At 38.7% G+C, this 19,099-nt stretch overlaps 1 pseudogene; it reads right to left on the bottom strand.

Moving 5' to 3' along the window:
• Positions 1-2,212: 2,212 nt before the first annotated feature.
• LOC118974852 (heat shock 70 kDa protein-like) lies at positions 2,213-18,356 on the bottom strand (annotated as a pseudogene).
• Between the last annotated feature and the right edge of the window lie 743 nt (positions 18,357-19,099).

Genomic DNA, 19,099 nt, shown 5'->3' with positions numbered 1-19,099 from the left:
TGTTTTAAGTAAATTAAATATACTTCTACCCTTAAGAATGACAGTAAAACTATGGTACCATAATTCTGATGCATAAAGAAATATGTCTCCTCTATAACTCACAAAATGCCATAGTATTTTGTTGTAAGTTGTCATTATAACCTTATTTCCATTGAAAGTGGGTTGGGTTTAAGAAGATCAAGAAACAGATCTTCCTTAGAACAACAGATGTTTTACATATGTAACTGAGAAGTCAATGTATGAGCAATCGGTGATAAGAAGAAAACATCCCAACCCCTGGAAAGCAACATACAATGAGAGGACTGAAAATCACAAACAGCAACTTGGACCTGGGAAGCACTGCAGGTTGTCTGTAAATTGAGCGATGCAGACATCAGTGGGTTATGAAGACTTTTCGAAGAAACACACAGAAATGTGGCCAAAAGACGTAAATTCTGATGTAGTACACAGATGAGAAGAACAAAATGTTTATGTAAGTTTGAGACCACGACATTTGATAACAAGTTGTCATTATTATTAGATGGTGACACTGTGGGATGGTAATACAACCTCATTCTCATTACCAAAGTTAAGTGTTTAAATATTTCATAAGTGCTAATTCACAAATAAGTCATCTACATAAACTTCAAGTATTAAAAAAGTGTTAAAGTTCAAAAACCCACAAGATGTAGAAGGATTGATGCTAAAATGTTGAATAAACCTATAAATTCTTAGCATTACATAAGGTTTGACTTTCCTTCCTCAAACACACTGATGCTGCAAACTAAGCATGAAATATTGCAATAAAACTTAATAAAAGCAGAGGGATGCAAATTAAAACCACAGTGAGGTATCACCTCACACCCGTCAGAATGGCCATCAATAAATCAACAAACAACAAGTGACGGCGAGGACGTGGAGAAAAGGGAACCCTGGTGCACTGTCGGTGGGAATGCAGACTGGTGCAGCCACTGGAAAATTGTATGGAATTTCCTCAGAAAACTAAAAACAGAACTGCCTTTTGATCCAGTGATTCCAGTGCTGGGAATATACCTTAAGAATCCTGAAAACAACAATTCAAAAGAACCAATACACCCCAGTGTTCATAGCAGCACAATTTACAATAGCCAAGTGCTGGAAACTGCCTAAGTGCCCATCAGTAAATGAGTGGATCAGAAAACTATGGTACTTTTACACAATGGAATTCTATGCAGCAGAAAGAAGGAGCTCCTACCTTTCGCAACAGCATGGATGCAACTGGACAGTATCATGCTAAGTGAAATAAGCCAGTCACTGAAAGACAAATACCATATGACCTCACTTATAATTGGAATGTAATGAACAAAATAAACTAACAAGCAAAACAGATCCAGAGACATGGAAACAGGAACAGACTGAAAGTGATGGGGGTGGGGGGAATAGTGGAAGGAAGGGGAAGGGACTAAACAAAAAAAAAGTATGAATGACTCATGGACATGGACAACAGAGAGGGAACTGACTGTGGGAGACAGGGGTGGGCTTGGCAGAGGAGGATGAAAGGGAAAAAATGGGACAACTGTAATAGAATAAACAATAAAAAATATAAAAACAGAGGGGGAAAAGAGAAACTTAATAAAAGGCTACAGAGAACAGGAATGTTTTACCAAAGAATGACTGTTTAAGTCCACTTCATCAATACTTAAACTAGGCTCCTCTGAGCTGTGGGAGCCAAAGCACCCAGACCCTACTGTATAGTAAACACTGGTGATACTCACACTGAAGACATTCAAACCCTTGCTGCTTATACTCACACTCATCTCTTTCAGCAACTTGGTTACACATGAGAGAGCCTAGCACTTCCTAGCGCATTCTAGAAGCCTTCCTTTTGTACCTTCTCTACTGAAATTAAGTCTCAGATTATTATATTACTGTCAACTGTTTGCATGCCACTGAATGTGTGGAATTCTATAGTATTTCTGACTGCTACCCTATCTCTATTGATTTCATCATCTTCTTCATATTTTCTGGCTTTTAACTTTATTTATTTATTTCAGAGAGAGGGGAAAGGAGAGAGAAAGAGGAAGAGAAACATCAATGTGTGGTTGCCTCTCACGTGCCCCCTGCAACCCAGGCATGTGCCCTGACTGGGAATCGAACTGGCGACCCTTTAGTTCACAGAATGATACTCAATCCACTAAGCCACACCAGCCAGAGCTATTTTCTGCTGCTGTTACAATCTGGTCAATTATCATCTTTACAGAAACAGTCTGTTAGTAATGCTGATTTTGTTCTTCCTGCCAGTACTTTTGTCTGCAGCACTTACAGTGGGAATGATATTGGTGTCTATGTCAAAGGTCACCTGTATTTTAAGGAATGCCACATTAGTAAGCTAGAGAATCCCAGGAGCATGAACTTGCCAAGCAGTTTCTCTCTTTTAGTAAAAGCCTTTTCTCCCTCATACACTTTCATTAACCCAGTGGTCTGTTGCCAAAGCACCATATTTTGCCGTGTATAATGCACACTTCTTTGCCAAAATTTTTGAGGGAAAAATAAGGATGTGCATTATACATGGGTAGTACTGATTCCGTATCTATATAAATGTTTTTGTTGTTGTTGTTTTAGCTTTTATTTACTTCTCTTTAGAGAAGAAAGGAAGGAGAGAGGGAGAAGTATCAATGTATGGTTGCCTCTGGTGTGTCCCCTGCCGGGAACTGGCCTGCAACCCAGGCATGTGCCCTGACTGGGAATCGAACCGCGATCGTCTGGTTCGCAGGCTCAATCCACTGAGCTACACCAGCCAGGGCTATATAAATGTTTTTATTTCTTTTATTTATAGTTCTGTGTTAAAAGTGTAACTCTAGAAAGCAATAACAATACCCATATGCAAAATAATACCCTGGAATATGATGATCAGGTTTGTTTCTAAATATAAATAAATAAGCAAATTGAATGAAAAAATTAAAACACAAGTTTTTTCCCCGAAAGTTTGGGCCAAAAACATGGGTACACATTATACATGGAAGCACAGTATACACAGCAAAATACAGTAAGCTGTGAACATCTGAGTTTGCTTTGTAGAAACAGCAGTGTTTCTTGGGATAAGGGATGTCACATTCTCCTTGCTGTTTTAATGCCCAGAAAGAAAAGGGCAACTTCAAGGAGCAGGAGACCCTGCACACTTTCTGATTTGTCAGCCAGGAGAATACCTGCTTGTGCAGCTCTGCTATATATCACTGCCTCCTCAGGGTTAATAGTGTTGAGCTCCTGTCTGTTTAAGACATCTTTCAGCAATTTTTCCAAGTTTGGGATATAAGTGGAAGCACCCACTAGCACAGTTTCATTAATCTCACACTTGTCAAGTTTGGCATCCTTCAGAAATTTCTCTACTACTTCAAGATACCATGGTTTCCCCTCTCTCTAAAAATAAATAAATAAGAGGTTTAAAAAACAAAACAAAACCCTGACTGGTGTTGCTCAGTGGGTTGGGTGTGGTCTCACAAAGCAGAAGGTTCCTGGTTGAATTCCAGGTGAGGGCACATGCCAAAGTTGAAGGTTCAGTCTGTGGAGGGGGAGAGAGGCATGGAAGAAGCAACCATCGAAGCTTCTCTCTCACATCAGAGTCTCTCTCCATCTCCTTCTCCCTCCCTTCCATTTTCTCTAAAAATAAATAAATAAAATATTTAAAAAGAAAACATATGCCATGGAAAAGAAAAGCAATGAGCTGCTGGAAGTGGGTTCAGGAAATGAACGTGTAGAAATCCCCATCCTTCAAGAAGGAACCAATTTCAATCCCGGTATTAACAAAGAAACAAAATATATTTTGCCTTCTCACAGGTGGTCTGGAGGTACAACACCTCTGGCTTGTTGGAGGCTATATCGTTCTTGTGTTTACATTTGAACTCGTCAATCGGGTTATTCACCATATGGTTATCAAAGTTTTCCCCATCCAAGTGGGTGTTACCAGCTTTGGCTTTTACTTCAAAGATGTCATCCTGGATGTTTTGGATAGATACATCAAAGGTGCCACTACTCAAATCAAAGACCAGCACATGTTTCTCTTTTTTAAAGCTTTTTTTTTAAATCCAGGCCATAGACATGGCTGCTACAGTAGGCTCACTAATGATTCTCAGGATATTAAGATCAGTGATGGTTCCTGCATCCTTGGTGGCCTGACACTGAATCATTTAAGTCAGCTGGAACAGTAATTATTGCATTTCCTACTTTTAACCCCTAAACAGGCTTCAGCAAACTCTTTCATCTTGCTTAGAAACATGGAAGAGACCTCCTCTGGGGAAAACGTATTATTCCCTTTATGTTCTACATTTTCTGCCAGTTTTCCCTTTTCACAAGTCACTTGGAAAAACCAGTGCTCCATTCTCGCTGAACTGTGGTATCATGAAACTCGAAACCTCTTGGCATCAAAGATGGTATTATTGGTAAGCTTCATGACCTCTTGGTTGTTAGTAACCTCATGGATAAGGTGTTCACATTGTGAAAGCTATGTAACTGGGACCAGCACAGTTGCCTTGGTAATTGGCAATAATCTCTACTTTTCCATGCCAGAAGACACCTACACATGCATAAGTGGTACCCAGTTCAATATTGATCAGCAGACATCTTGACTAAGGAAAGAAAAGGGGAAATGAAACAGAAAAGAGTTTTTTAAAAAATCAGTATTCACCCTGGCTTGTGTGGCTCAGTAGATTGAGTGCTGGTCTGTGAACTGAAAGGTCACTGGTTCAATTCCCAGTCAGGGCACATGCCTGGGTTGAGAGCCAGGTCCCCAGTAGGGGGCGTATGAGAGGCAACCACACATGGATGTTTCTCTCCCTCTTTCTCCTTCCCTTCCTCCCTCTCTATAAATAAATAAATAAAAATATTTTTAAAAATTTAAAATGGGGGGAAGGGGAATAGCTTAAGATTGCAGGATCTGCCCTGGCTGGCGTAGCTCAGTGGATTGAGCGCGGGCCTGCGAACCAGAGGATCGCGGTTCGATTCCCAGTCAGGGCACATGCCTGGGTTGCAAACCGGTTCCTTGCAGGCTAACTACCAGCAGGGGATGCACAAAAGGCAACCATACATTGATGTTTCTCTCCCTCTCTCCTTCCCCTCTAAAAATAAATAAATAAATAAAATCTTTAAAATAAATAAATAAATAAATAAATGAGGAAGGCATTTTTTAAAAAAAAAGATTGCAGGATCTTTTTTAATTTTATCTATTTTTAGAGAGAAGGGGAGGGAGAGAGAGAAGCAAAGAAACATTGATATGTGAAAGAAACATCAATTGGTTGCATCTCGCATGCCCCCCAACTGGGGGACCTGGCCCACAACCCAGGCATGAGCCCTAACTGGGAATTGAACCGGTGACCTTTGACTTCCTGAAATGATGCCCAACCCACTGAGCCACACCAGTCATGGCAATTGCACAGATGCCTATACATAAAGCCAGAACACCTGACTTTTTAAAATCTTGCAATTATTCCATTTGACTACACCGACTGCTCAAACAGAAATATGTTCATCACTTGGCATTGGCTGAATGGCTGCTATGTGCAGCTCACTGGGCAGAGTGCCAAAGAGAAGATATGTTGATAAGTTCTACCTGTGCTGAAAGAGGGTAGAGAGGAGAACAAGCTGTTCAGTTGTTCCATGTGTGCATGTGCCCCCAGCTGCACAGGCAAAATATATAAATGTCGGTAGTCACAGCCAGCCTAAGCAGTGTGACTCCAAAAAAAGGTTCTTACACTGTCATTTAACATTAAAATTTAATAAGTTATATTCAACACAAGTTGAAAACATTCATAAATTTAATGAATCATCTAATTAAATAGTGTATGTGCAACAGTATGGAGCAGACTGAGGAAAAACCTTGAGTTATTTTTATGCTTAAATGCAATTAGTAAGTAATGTTCTAAAAACAAAACCCTCGTGAATTTCATAAAGCTCTTTTTCTAAAGCAGGAAATGTTATTTCATAAACCATCCTGTTTTAAGGAATTACATGCTTATTTTTGCTTTCATTGCTAAGGAGTCAGCTGAATGACAATACATTTTCTTTATTATTTTATTTATTCAGTTTTAGAGAGGGGGAAGGGAGAGAGAAAGAGAGAGAGAAGGACATCAATGTGAGACAGAAACATGGGTCAGTTGCCTCTTCTATGCACCCAGCCAGGGACAGAACCCACAACCCAGGCACCTGCCCTGCCCGGGAATTGAACCGGTGACCTTACGCTTTATGGGATGGATGCTGCCCAACCAACTGAGCCACGTTGGTTAGGGCTGAACTACAATGAATACCAGTCACTGTGTTGTCAGTGTAGAGAAGCCAAGCTCAGTTTCATGCAGAATGATAAACGTAGCAACATTGGTTTTTGTTGTGTTGTAATGCCAAAATGATTCCAAGTTAACAGGCTCTGTCACTGTGGGAAAACTACATATTTTATATCAGGATATGACACCTAGTTTCATTTATAATCTTCCCTTAATATGTTTTCCTTATCCTATATTGTGGTAAAGTCACCTCTAACTCTTCTTGAGCAGCTATTAACGAAGTATCTTTTGAGTTAGTATGTCAGGTAGCTTTAAGCCCAATATTCAATGTAAAGTGGAAAGCTCAATTTGAAATTTGACAATTTTCTAGAAAGTTCACAGAGCTCAAGTTTAGAAGTATTTTACCCATAGCAGCCTGAGTTTGAAATACTGCGTCCTTCCCCTCCTCTTAGAAAGCCTTCTGCTTAAACTTTGAAACTTTTGATAATCCATCAAATATTAAATGCCACTGCTCCAAGCAGCATGCTAACTGTGGAACAAATCATCTTTCATACCCCAACGACCTACAGGAGTTCATTTGGTCCAAATGAAAGATTTCCAAATTTCCAAATAGCAGAAATGATGAGTTCAAAGCCTTGAACTCCAAATAATGTTTTATTTCTTCAGCTGGGTGATGTGTACACAGGTAATCACTGTATCGTTATTTTTATCGGTTTAATATTTCTTAACGAATCCATCTCTTTGAGGTTCACAGATACACCAATCAGTTCTTTCAAAGATAATAATTATCATAAGTATTGCATTTGGTAATATACAAAATCCAGGCAACAAAAACAAGCTGCTTGCATGCCTTCATCCAGGATCCATCATTACCCACTGTTCTCAAAACTGAAATCTCTATTGAGGTCCATAGGATTTTGCTAATAAATACAGTTGGGTCATCTCCCTCCCTCTGAGTCTGAGGCTACTATCCTATTTCATTCATTTCCTTACATCACTTAGCGTCAATCTGCTGGGCGAAGGTAAATTTTACTTCCAATTCAACTATTCCTCAGTCCTTCATACATTCCCCCAGAAGCTGTATTATCCTTAATACCAAAATGATGCTTTAGCCTTAGGGGAAAAATAGGTTAAAGATCATAAATTGCTTAAGAAGATGAGAATAATGGCCTGAAATATATTAACAGAAAATTTCACACCCCTTCTGAATCTGAGGCAGAAAATCAGTTGACTTTTCTTTCCACTTTCCAGAGCAAAATGTGGCTCTGGAAAAGCTAAGGAATGAAACAGAGGGAGAGAACTCGTGCAGCTTTATCTAATCAGAAACAGGAAAGGAACCACAGTAGAAAATCTGATTTACGAGAACTTTTAAGACTGTCAGGAAGTTCCAAGAAACCTGCAGGTGTTGCTCTTAGTGAAATGCCTGTCTACTTTTTATATCTAATAATGTGTCATGTATTAAAATATATTTATGCAGATAGATGGTGCATTTGATTACAATGAAGTAGTGGAATAATACCTCATTGCTTCACATTCATGCCTATTCAGAAAAGAGAATTCTGAAGCATGATTTTCTATCAGACGTATGGTGGTTAGCATAGGGGACTATTGAAAGGGATTATCTTGCACCAGCGAGGCTCACACATGCATATCTATTTGAGTTTGAGAGATTTTGCAGGGCCAGAAGAATAAGGTACAATTGGAGGAAATATTTCAAAGTATTTTAAGTGTGAATTGCTATAGAAATTCAATATATAATTGATTATAATTAAAATTACAGTAAATTAAATTATGAAATATCAAATATACATTTGTGTACATATATGTATACATGCACATACATGAATACACACATATATGTATACAATTATTCTTAGATGCACACTAATGTGTTAGTATTTGAAAAGGATACTTCATTTTAAAATATGTGGGCCCTAGAAATGCATTATACTCTGTAAGGGCAGAGATTGTGGGATCACAGAGGGCACATAAAAACCTTAAACTAGCCCTGGCTGGTGTAGCTCAGTGGATTGAGCACGGGTCTGAGAACCAAAAGACTGCAGTTCGATTCCCAGTTAGGGCACATGCCTGGGTTGCAGGCCAGTTCCCAGCAGGGGATGCACAAGAGGCAACCATACATTAATATTTCTCTCCCTCTCTCCTTCCCTTCCCCTCTAAAAATAAATAAATAAAATCTTAAAATAAAACCTTAAGGTATATAGTAATGTTTTATTTCTTCAGTTGGATGATATATACACAGATGATCACCGTATCTCTTTCATCAGTTTGGTATTCTTAACCAAATATTATTAATATCATTATCCCTAATAGACAATATTATTTGAGAGATAAAGAATGCTTTATTCTAAATGTGTATGGGCATTTGAGAGAAAAGAAAATAAAAATACCTAATTGCTGTTCAGCTACAGAACAAAACACAAATACACCCCTTCACAGAAGCACACCTACATACAAGCACACAAATACACTTCACCACATCGTGTACTAGGATCAGAAAAATTAGAATTCTGCTTTTGGCTCTACCACATCTGAGAGGAGTGACCTCATACAAGCCATTTCACTTTGTTGAGGACTGGCTGACTTGCCTAAGGATGGACTTTTAAATACACAGACAGGGCCACTATAAATTATTAATATAATCAAGACAAAAGCACTCCATAAAGTGAAAACCCACTGTATCAAGGCTAAGGTGTTAAGGCTTCAGTAAGGACAGTAGATGTTGATGTAATGAAGAAAGCTGTTTCTGCCTATCCATCACTGCGTGGAATTCTACCTGGAGCCTGAAGTCATATTAGAAGTTGCCTATGTACATACAAAAGGAAAAATATTCTATATTTGAAATGATACGCTCTTTCAAGGTGGTACTTTTCTCAGGGTGTGAGTGGAAAACTGAATGTATCAATTGTAACTGTGTTTGAGAATGGGGCATGAGGGTACAATCTTCCCCAAATCAGAGGTCAATGTCAGACTGAAGGGAGTCAGAAGTCAATCTACAGATCACAAATTTACTGGACTTAACCATAGTCTGAAAATCAATTTTCAGATTTTATACACATTTCTAATCCTTAAACCTGCCAACATCTTATATTGCACATTTTAGAGATGCAAAGTCAAATTCAGCAAAAACAAGTACAATGGTAAGGTGATGAACTTCACAACCACCCTGACCCAGCTGCCAAGATTCCTGTCTCCAGATGATAGTGTGAGGCCTTCCAGCAGATCTTGCTGCTTGTGCCTTTGTCCTTACTGTGTTTTCTACACTAGCCAGGCAAACCCTTCTAAAGCAGTGTTTCTCAAAGTGTGCTCCATAGCCATCTACATCAGAGTCACCCGACAAACCTTACAGATAAATTCAGATTCCCATGCCCCACCCAAGGGCATCTAGTTTCACAGGTCTGGAGTGGAATTAAGGAATGGGCACTTTAGCAACACCCAGGGGATTCCCATACTGCTGACACGTGAAAACTGCTAAAGTACAAGGGGTATTGTAACGTAATTCTTGTGTTCAAAACCTCCTGGTGGCCCCATCTCTTACTCTTTAAAGGCCAAAGGCAGCATTATGGCCCACAAGGCTCTTCAAGACCCAGCTGAACTCTTCCTCTACCATACCACACTTTTTCTTGCTTACTACCCTCAGCCATGGTAAACTCTTTCCCTTTCTCAAGCTGCCCCTGCCACGGGGCCTTGCACTTACTGTTCCTGCTACCTGGAATGCGTTGATGCTCCGATCTCACACCTCATCCTTTCTCTCTCCTCAGACACCAGCTCAAAGATTACTTCATCTCAGAGATGCCTCCTTAATCATCTCATATTGACTAAAACTCCCTTCATTTTTTAATTAAGATTTTATTTATTTTTAGAGAGGGGAAAGGAGGGAGAAGGAGAGAAACATCAACATATGGTTGCCTCTCACACACCCCCTACTCAGGACCTGGCCAGCAACCTGGGCATGTGCCCTGACTGGGAATCAAACCAGCAACCCTTTGGTTCGCAGGCAGGCACTCAATCCACTGAGTCACAGCAGCCAGGACAAACCATTTGCATTTTAATTCAAATAACATACCATACACTGACATTCACCTGCCTGTCTTACCACACTTCAGCTGAGGCTCTGCTACAGAAAGCACACTGCCTGTTTGTTATCCACATTGCCTACAACAGTATTTAGCACATAGTGGGCCATTAATAAGTGTCTGTAAAGGTAATTTAGAAATTGGAGGTTTCACTTAAAATATTTTTATTGTTATATTAAAAGAGACTTTTGATTTCCCTAGAAAAAAAATAGAATTAAAACTATAGCCCTGACTGGTGTGGCTCAGTTGGTTGGGCATCACCCTGCAACATGAGAGATCACAGATTTAATTCCCAGTCAGAGCACGGACCTGGGTTTCAGGCCCTGTCCCTGGCTGAGGCACATATGAGAGGCAACCGATTGATGTTTCTCTCCCTCTCTTTCTACCTCCTTTCCCCTCTCTCTATAAATAAACAAATAAATCTCTAAAAGAGTTGTAGAGTTGATTTTTAAAATGTAAAAAAAAAAACTAAGTATGCTACTAAACATCCAACAATATCCTATAATGCATTGCAACAGTCCCCCACAAGGAAGAATAATCTGGAGCACAAGGTCAATAGTGCTAAATTTGAGCAACCCTACTCTAGAGATTACCATCCCACACTAAACAACTCTGAATCCATGCAGTTGCAACAATCTCCAGCAGAAAAAAGGGAACAACAACTTTTTAATACACAGAGTTCTCGATGAGTTCTTGATGAACTCACTGACAAACAACAGAATATAAGAGCAAAGTAGTTTTTGTATGAGTATTATAAAACATTTCAAGTCAATAACAAGAAGCCCTTGAGGACCTGAATTGATATTTCTCCCAGAGGACATACAGATGGCCAACAGACATATAAAAACATGCTCAGTGTCACTGATCAGGGAAATACAAATCAAAGCCACTATGCAGTATCACCTCAGAATGGCTACCATGTGGAGAAAAGGGAACCCTAGGGTATGGCTGTTGGGAATGCAGACTGGTGCAGCCACTGTGGGAAGCAGCACCAAAGTTCCTCAAAAAATTGAAAATGGAACTGCCTTATGACCCAGCGATTCCACTTCTGGCTATTTATCTGAAAAAACTCAAAACGCTTACTGAAAAACATATTCATCCCCTCTGTTCTCTGCAGTGTTATTTACAATAGCCAGGATATGGAAGCAACCTAAATGTCCATTAACAGATAAATAAATAAAGATGTGGCACACATATACAATGAACTATTACTCAGCCATAAAAAGAATGAAATCTTAACATCTGCTACAACACGAATGGACCTAGAAGGTATTATACTAAGTGAGGTAGGAAACAGAAAGATTAATACCATATGACTTCACTGAAAAGTGGAATCTAAAAAGCAAAATAAATGAACAAACAAAACAGAAATACATTTATGCATACTGAGAACAAAATGATGGTTTCCAGATGGGAAAGGTGAAAGGGATTAAGAAGTACAAATGGCCAATTATAAAAACAGCCACAGAGATGTAAAATACAGCACAGGGAATGTAGTCAATAATATTGTAATGGCAATGTAACATATCAGATGGGTACTAGACTTATCAAGGTGATCATTATGTAAGGTATATAAATGTCTAATAACTATGTTGTACACCTGAAACTAATATTCTATGTCCACTGTAATTTAAAAAATTTAATGAGATGCCCTTAATTTAAACACTGAAGTCAAAAATATCAGTTGTTTCATCATTCAGACATTAAAATATTTCTACCGAAGAACTCTGACAGTGAAAAGACTGGAAGTATAACAAAATGTTAGTAGGGGAGGAAGAATAATTTTCCCTCTTCTTTTCTAAATTCTTGGCTGAGACCACCTCCTCCTACCCCCATGATAAAAAAAAAAAACAGATTAACAGGAGAAAAACAGAAGTTTAATAACATGAAGATTTAATTACTAGACCAGATGAAATAACCCTGAAGGGTTAGAAGAAAGTTTCTTCCACTCCCACAGTATGAAAAAGACTTTAAAGAGACAAAGACATTTTAAAATTTGTCAGATAAAACTTAACAAAATAAGAAAGAAACACTGTTGATATGCCAACACTGGCTTTTATCCAGAACCAACCATTGTTGTTTCTTTTTTAACTTAAGCTGAAAACTATTAATTTTAAAATATTAAACATTGTGTTTTAAACTCTGAAAGCTGTGAAAATTTTGAGCATGTTGACATCATAGATGTCCAAGGTTAACTCAATTTGCAAGCAGTATCAAAAAGAGCATTTCAAAATCTACCTTCTTAAAAGAAAACAAAATAAACAGTTTTGATTCATCAACTTCAGCTTTTATCATGAACTAATCAGTGTTGTCAAAATCTTAAAATTTCAACATTCATGAGGAAGCGGAGGTTTTCAGGATAGTAAAAAATTCCCATCATTTCATATACAATAAATGTCAAGTTGGATAAGAACCCATCTTGTTGGTTTACACCGTTTATCGTAATCAATTTAATATCACTTCCACCAGTGTGGCACAGCACTGTATAAACAATATGATAATTGGAATTCCTCTGCTCCTTGAATTAGTAAGCACGTTACAGTGTATATCAATCATGCCTAATGAGTCTGAAGCATGGCTTGATTATATTTCATTTGCATAAGAATTTTCTATAATTTTTTAAACTGATCATTTTTAATTCAGAATAGATCTAAATGCCACAGAAATGCTGCTCTCTTCCTGAAATACTAAGCAATCTTCTTACATAATACAAAAATGCTAATCAATTTTTTTAATGCAGATCCTAGCTTGTTAATGAGTTTTCACCTTTCCATGTGCTGTCAAATCTCATCACACTGTCACCTTTCTAGGGTTCACAATTGCAGCACACTTTATATGGTTCAATTCTAATTGCCATATTATTTCATTCCTTTCATGAGGGAAACACCTTTTTGTAAAGAAGATTTTATTTATTTATTCTTAGAGAGAGGGGAAGGGAGGGAGAAAGGGAGGAAGAGAAACATCAATCCGCTGCCTCTTTCACTCCCCCAAGCGGTGGTGGCCCACAACCCAGGCGAGTGCCCTGACCCAGAACAGAACCTGAGACCTTTCACCTTCCAGGAGGGCACTCAACCAACTGAGCTATAATGGTTAGGGTGAGGGAAACACTTGTAGATAATCCCTGGATTGTCCAATTTGAAGGATATTTTGCTTTCTTTGCATGCTGTAGTTTGTAAAACTCCCATTATTAATTTACAGAAATACTGACTTAAACATTCTCTGATAAACCAAAAGCCTGAATAGTAAAAACTAAACAAATAGGAACAAACACACAAATAAATACAGATCTACAAGTGTAAGGTAGCAGCTAGGAATGAGCGGCCAGAGGGGAAATAAAGCAGGGCCCTGACCATTACAACCTAACAAAGACCTTAATACAGAAGGCTAGAAGCAACAGGGAGACACATCTCACCAATTATTTCAGCAGGCCTGAGCAGGGTTTCTTAAGATTGCCAGGTGTCTTGAATATCACAAGCACAGGGGGCAGTCCTTGAGACTCTGTGCTGGGAAAGGGGGCCTCTCTAACAATTCCACTAACACAAAGGGCTAAGAAATCTTTGTAGCTGTATATTATTCTGAAGATTTAGAAGGGGGAGGAGGGGAAATCTAGAAACTGACTAAGATAATATAACCCCTGGACCCCAATAGTCAGCACACTCAGATTAGCCAGGTGTCTGCTCACTGGCTTGGCTCGAGTGTTTAGAACAAACTTATTGACAAACTAACAACTCTATTTGCTCTATACGTGGGGCATTTAGACTAGCTAGGTGCCTGCTTGCAGCTTTATGCTAGTCTGTGTTTCATAAATAAACCTGCTATCCAGTTTCCAATAGAGTATTGTCTCTCGCTTGATCTCTTGCAAGGAGACAAAAACAAAGAGACAAGCTCTGGGGAGGCCCCTGACTCTGGTCACCCTCCATAACAGAAGTTAAATTACAATGAGATAGCCCTGGCTGGTGTAGCTCAGCAGATTGAGTGCCCATCCATGAAACAAGGAGTCACAGGTTCAATTCCCAGTCAGGGTACATGCCTGGGTTGTTGGCCAGTTCCCCAGTTGGGGGCATGAGGGAGGCAACCACACATTGATGTTGCTCTCTCTCTCTCTCCCTCCCTTCCCCTTTCTCCGGAAATAAATAAAATCTTTAAAAAATTACAATGAGCTAAAATGTAGAAATAAAAATAGCTTATTAAACATAATAATTTAGAAACTATCTGGGAATTAACACATTAAAATAATTTCTCATAAGCTATTCAGAGGATGGGTATTTTCTTGAATTTCATATATTTCTTTCAGTAGTCAAAGATCTTGAAAGATTTCCATGTGCAACATTAAAATCTTTTAATAGAACTTTTCCAAAGCGTAGGAAGCAAGACAAGTCTGAGGCAAGTGACTCGTTTATAAAACATACCATGTACTGACAATGACTTTTGAAAATGCCTACCAGGAAAGAACAAAAGAAAGAATGGTGTATATGGGAGAAGCAAGCACTTGGAGGGAAAAAAATGAATTTAACTTGCTAAGTAAACTCTTAGATCCAAGTCTCTAAGCAATGCCAAGTACTAACCCACTGGCTAGAAGGAAGGGTTCCTGGTAGATCTCATTACTACACATTGAATTTCCTATTCTTTCAAGGAAAAAAAATATATTCCATCAAGCTAACTTCCCCCCCTCCAAAGAAACTGTGAAATTTCCATGGAGAAAAATCAGCATGGTAAAAGGAGCTACTGAATCATTCTGAGGCATTTTTTCCATCTGTAAATTCCTAGTTTAAAAATAATTCCTAGTTTAGATGGTACAATGAATACACATTTGTTTAGAGACAAATTCTCTTTTGTTCACTGTTCAAGAGCACCTCTAATTCCTAAAACCTATTAATTTGCTTTTATTCAATTACATAATACTTTCAAAAACAGACTATGTATACTCTTTGTAAAGTGGCTTATATGAAATTGTACTAAGCTGTTTCACATTTCAAAAATCACAAGATTCCTGACATTCCCTAGAAGATTCATCCTTCGTGCAGGATCCAAAATGACCTTGTCAATGAAGTGCAGTAAAGACAAACCAGCTCTCTTCCCTCCCCTACAGAGCAGTACTGCTTGTCATTAAAATAGTTTAACTAAATGACCACTGAGGCATTCATTTAATAGTGGGGTTATAGGTGATTTTCAACAATAAACCTGTTGAAAATCTGTAAAGCAAACAAAAAAGGAATTTTTAAAAAGCAATGGCAAAGACTAGACCAAAGAGTAAAACAGTGCAAAACAAAGTAGGTGGGGGAGAGGAGCAACAGACGACGAATTTTGAGAGGTTCTAGGGCTCTTATGCGCTTAAGGGGAAGGCCTTCCTCTAGTGACCGGAGACCCTGGGTGTCCACACTAACCCGATCTACATCACACTGTGCTTTCCACTCACTGATGAGGCCACATGCCTCTTTTCTTACATATTAGCTAAAATACCGCAAACAAAATCCAACCTCAAGGTGAAGGTAGGAAATGGTCATGGAATTTGAAAACACAAAGTGCGTGACTCTAGAGGTTAGCCACATTGTAACAAACAAATTCAAACTTGAGAGAGGAAGGAAAAAATTATTCCACATTCCCCTGCCCCACAAAGGTAAAAACACCAGATGCCAGGGAAGTGGCAAATTTTCCCTAAAAATTTGGGGAAAAACACTCACCCCATTCTGAATGTTCTAGAGCCTCTGCACCATCCCGCCCAGCGGCCTCTCTTACATGACTCTCCAAGGCTTTACTTGGGCCCTGAGGTGATCAAGCTCGCGAACACAATTCACAGTCACGTGTTAGGCCCGCAGCAGCCTACCGCCCACAAGTGCTGCCGCGCCTGCGCTCTTTCCCAAATCCGCCTCCGTTTGCCCTTCCTCCCTGCCTCTGTTCCCCCTCGGGAGAAACTCGAAAAACATGCCTTATGTGTACTGAATCGATCTTGTTTTTCATCTCTCATTTCTTCAAGTGTCCCATTCTTTAATTTTTGTCCCATTTTCCAACCACTCTAGTTTCTCATGCATGTTCCCATTCTTTTATGTGGCACAACTGTTTTCTCATTATCAAAACCTATTAGTTTATTTCACGTCCTCATTTCCACACTTATTCCTCATAAATGTTCTTCTACTTTATTTTACATTAGTCTCATATTTAATCTCATATTTTCAGCATATTCTTTACATTCGTCTTACCCTTTCACATATTTCATTCTCAATTTCATTTTAGTTTCATCCCTTCACCATTAAACTCTAATATTCTTTCATTTTCACATATTCCCTTCTCCCCTTCCTCATATTTATATATTTCCATTTTCTCACAGTCTCATTTTAACAGCATCACAGATTATACCTTATTCTTTTATATTTTCTCATTCCTTGCATTGTGTTCCATTACTAACACTTATTCTCTGCCATGTTATTTTCTGTCACATTTCTCTCACATATACTTTCACACTTGCTCTGCAGCAGTTCTCTCTCTCGTTTTTTTAAAAAATCATATTTTCGAGCTGCAGCTGGGAATACGTACGTGGAAGAACTCCTTAAATTATACTTGGGTTTTCAACTACTTGCAGGCGGGCTCGTTGCCCTAATCCTCCCGTTGTTCCAGAGTCGACTGTGATTGTTGGTCTAAGTGTTTAAAAGGAAAGGGTCTAAAAGGAAAGGTTTACTCCGGTGTTTATTTGCCTGCTGGTAGATGAACTTACTGGTTAGTGTTCAATGCATGTGAATGGTGACACCAGGCTGTGCAAGCCTGTAGGAAATGAGGGTGAAGACAAGCCTACCCAGGGACAATGACTCTTTTACAATGGGATGTGGCCTAGCAAGAGCCTCTGGTTAGTTGTCCACAATCATACCACCTGGTTACAGAAATTTCTACAAGCAACAAGGGGGTAAGGAATTTTCAATTCAAAGTTTTCAACCGATTTCACTTTAAGGCACATTGTTTTCCTCACAAAATCAACTAATCTCTCTGAGGGTTCTCACCATCCTACAGGTCCCAACTAGGTTACAAACAAGCCCAAACCTTTTCCCCTACGTGTCTCTTTAAAATGTCAGACAGATGGGGAAATAAAAATAAATATACAGCTTGGGAATGGAAAACAGATCATTGTAAACATCCTTAAGCCATGGAGTAACTAAAAGAAACTAACGGTTAAAAAAGAAAAGTTTAAGACAAATTCCTTAGACACATATAACTCAAATTTTAAGAACCAATGAAGGGAAAGAATGAGCAAACAGATGCTGCCAAAAAAAAATGTTAAGGATCTTGTGAGAAGAATGTTCCAGAAGTGTCATAGTTTCAGATACACTGAAGAGAAAATACCGTGTAGACTCAATTCTATATTTTACCACAAAGAAGACAAAATATTTCAAAGAGAGTTTCAGTAAAGTCACAGGATGGCAGCCACAATGGAGAAATTCAAATACTAAAGGAAGAGAACCTACATAGATTCATCTTTATGCTTAATTGTATGAATCAGGTAAAATGTAACTAAGATCAGTCTGCCTACCCAGTGTCAAATAAAAAACAAATCTGGAAGTAAGTGAAGATAAACTCTACTAAAAAGGACTTTTGCAACAGGAGGACACTCCAAGTTTGGGATCTGCAAGAGTCTCAAAATCCAACAGAGAAAGGCTTTTCTTATACAAGAAGAAGTAAGCTGGGCTAGCGCGAACTTCGTGGGGGAGAAGGGTGAATGTTGGGAGTGACTAGTTTGGTAAAATCAGAGTGCTTCAACAGAAAATTGTTTCTGTCTGTAGTCAACCAATTCTTGATTCTCAGAATGAGCTGTTAAGGGCGGAGGTTCAGCTTGGTGCTTGCACGTTGGGTGAGTCACATTTAAAGGACCTATGGGGAGGTCCCTTAAATTTGGTCGCTTAAAGTTTGGTCAAGCCAAGTCAGAAGGTAAATAATCATGAGGACTTGGTAATCAATAGTAAGTTAACACCACCTGCTTTACCTGGACGCTTCCAATAGCGTCTGTTCTGAGCAGTGTGCTTAGGCTGACCACTCCTTTTTCAGTATTCATTTGTATTTCATTCAACAAATACTTTTGGAACTTATTTGTGTGTCAAAGCTGTGTCTTACTTGTTTTCCTGTTCCAGTCCAGATTAAACCACCAAATGGAAACAGCATTAGTGATTAGGAAAGCCAAATTTCTTACATTGCAGGTGACAAAAGGGGGCTTAGAATAGTGAAGTGACTTGCTCACAGGCCATATCACTAATAGTAGAATAATAGCAGAGGCAGAACTGAACTCTAGTTCTTAATACCTCTCTTTTTCCCTCTCTCTTTTTTTCTCTCTCTCATTGCCCCCCAGCACCCCCCCCACACACACACACATGATTATACGTCTGAAAAACTATCATGGTCACTGAAAATGAAAGTGGATATCCTTTTGCTTAAGACAGTTTGGCTTTAATGTATAGTTATATTTAATTTAACTCTGCTTATACATTTTATTTTAATTCTTTCTAAAATGTAAAGTCAATCTTTTTATCTTGGAACACATATATCTACAAAAAATGATGCTTTTTTTCCAATATAGAAAATTACATTAGAAAAAAAATGGTCATAGGTTCAGGGAAATAGCAGGAGAACATTAAATCATACTGAGGTCAGAGTTATGTTTTTGGTTTTAATTAGTCATAATACAACACAATCAAAGAATAGTTTGTTGTGACTATCATATTAACAAGGTTGCTTTTAAGAATGAATACAGCTCAAAATAGCGTAAGGTGAATCTGCTCAGAAGTACTTGTTTGGCTATTA

Source organism: Sturnira hondurensis, unplaced genomic scaffold (genome assembly GCF_014824575.4).
Source record: "Sturnira hondurensis isolate 20B ecotype Veracruz unplaced genomic scaffold, ASM1482457v3 Scaffold0019898, whole genome shotgun sequence".
Taxonomy (NCBI): Eukaryota; Metazoa; Chordata; class Mammalia; order Chiroptera; family Phyllostomidae; genus Sturnira; species Sturnira hondurensis.
The sequence above is the reverse complement of the archived record's forward strand: the minus strand, read 5'-3'. Positions and strand labels throughout refer to the sequence as shown.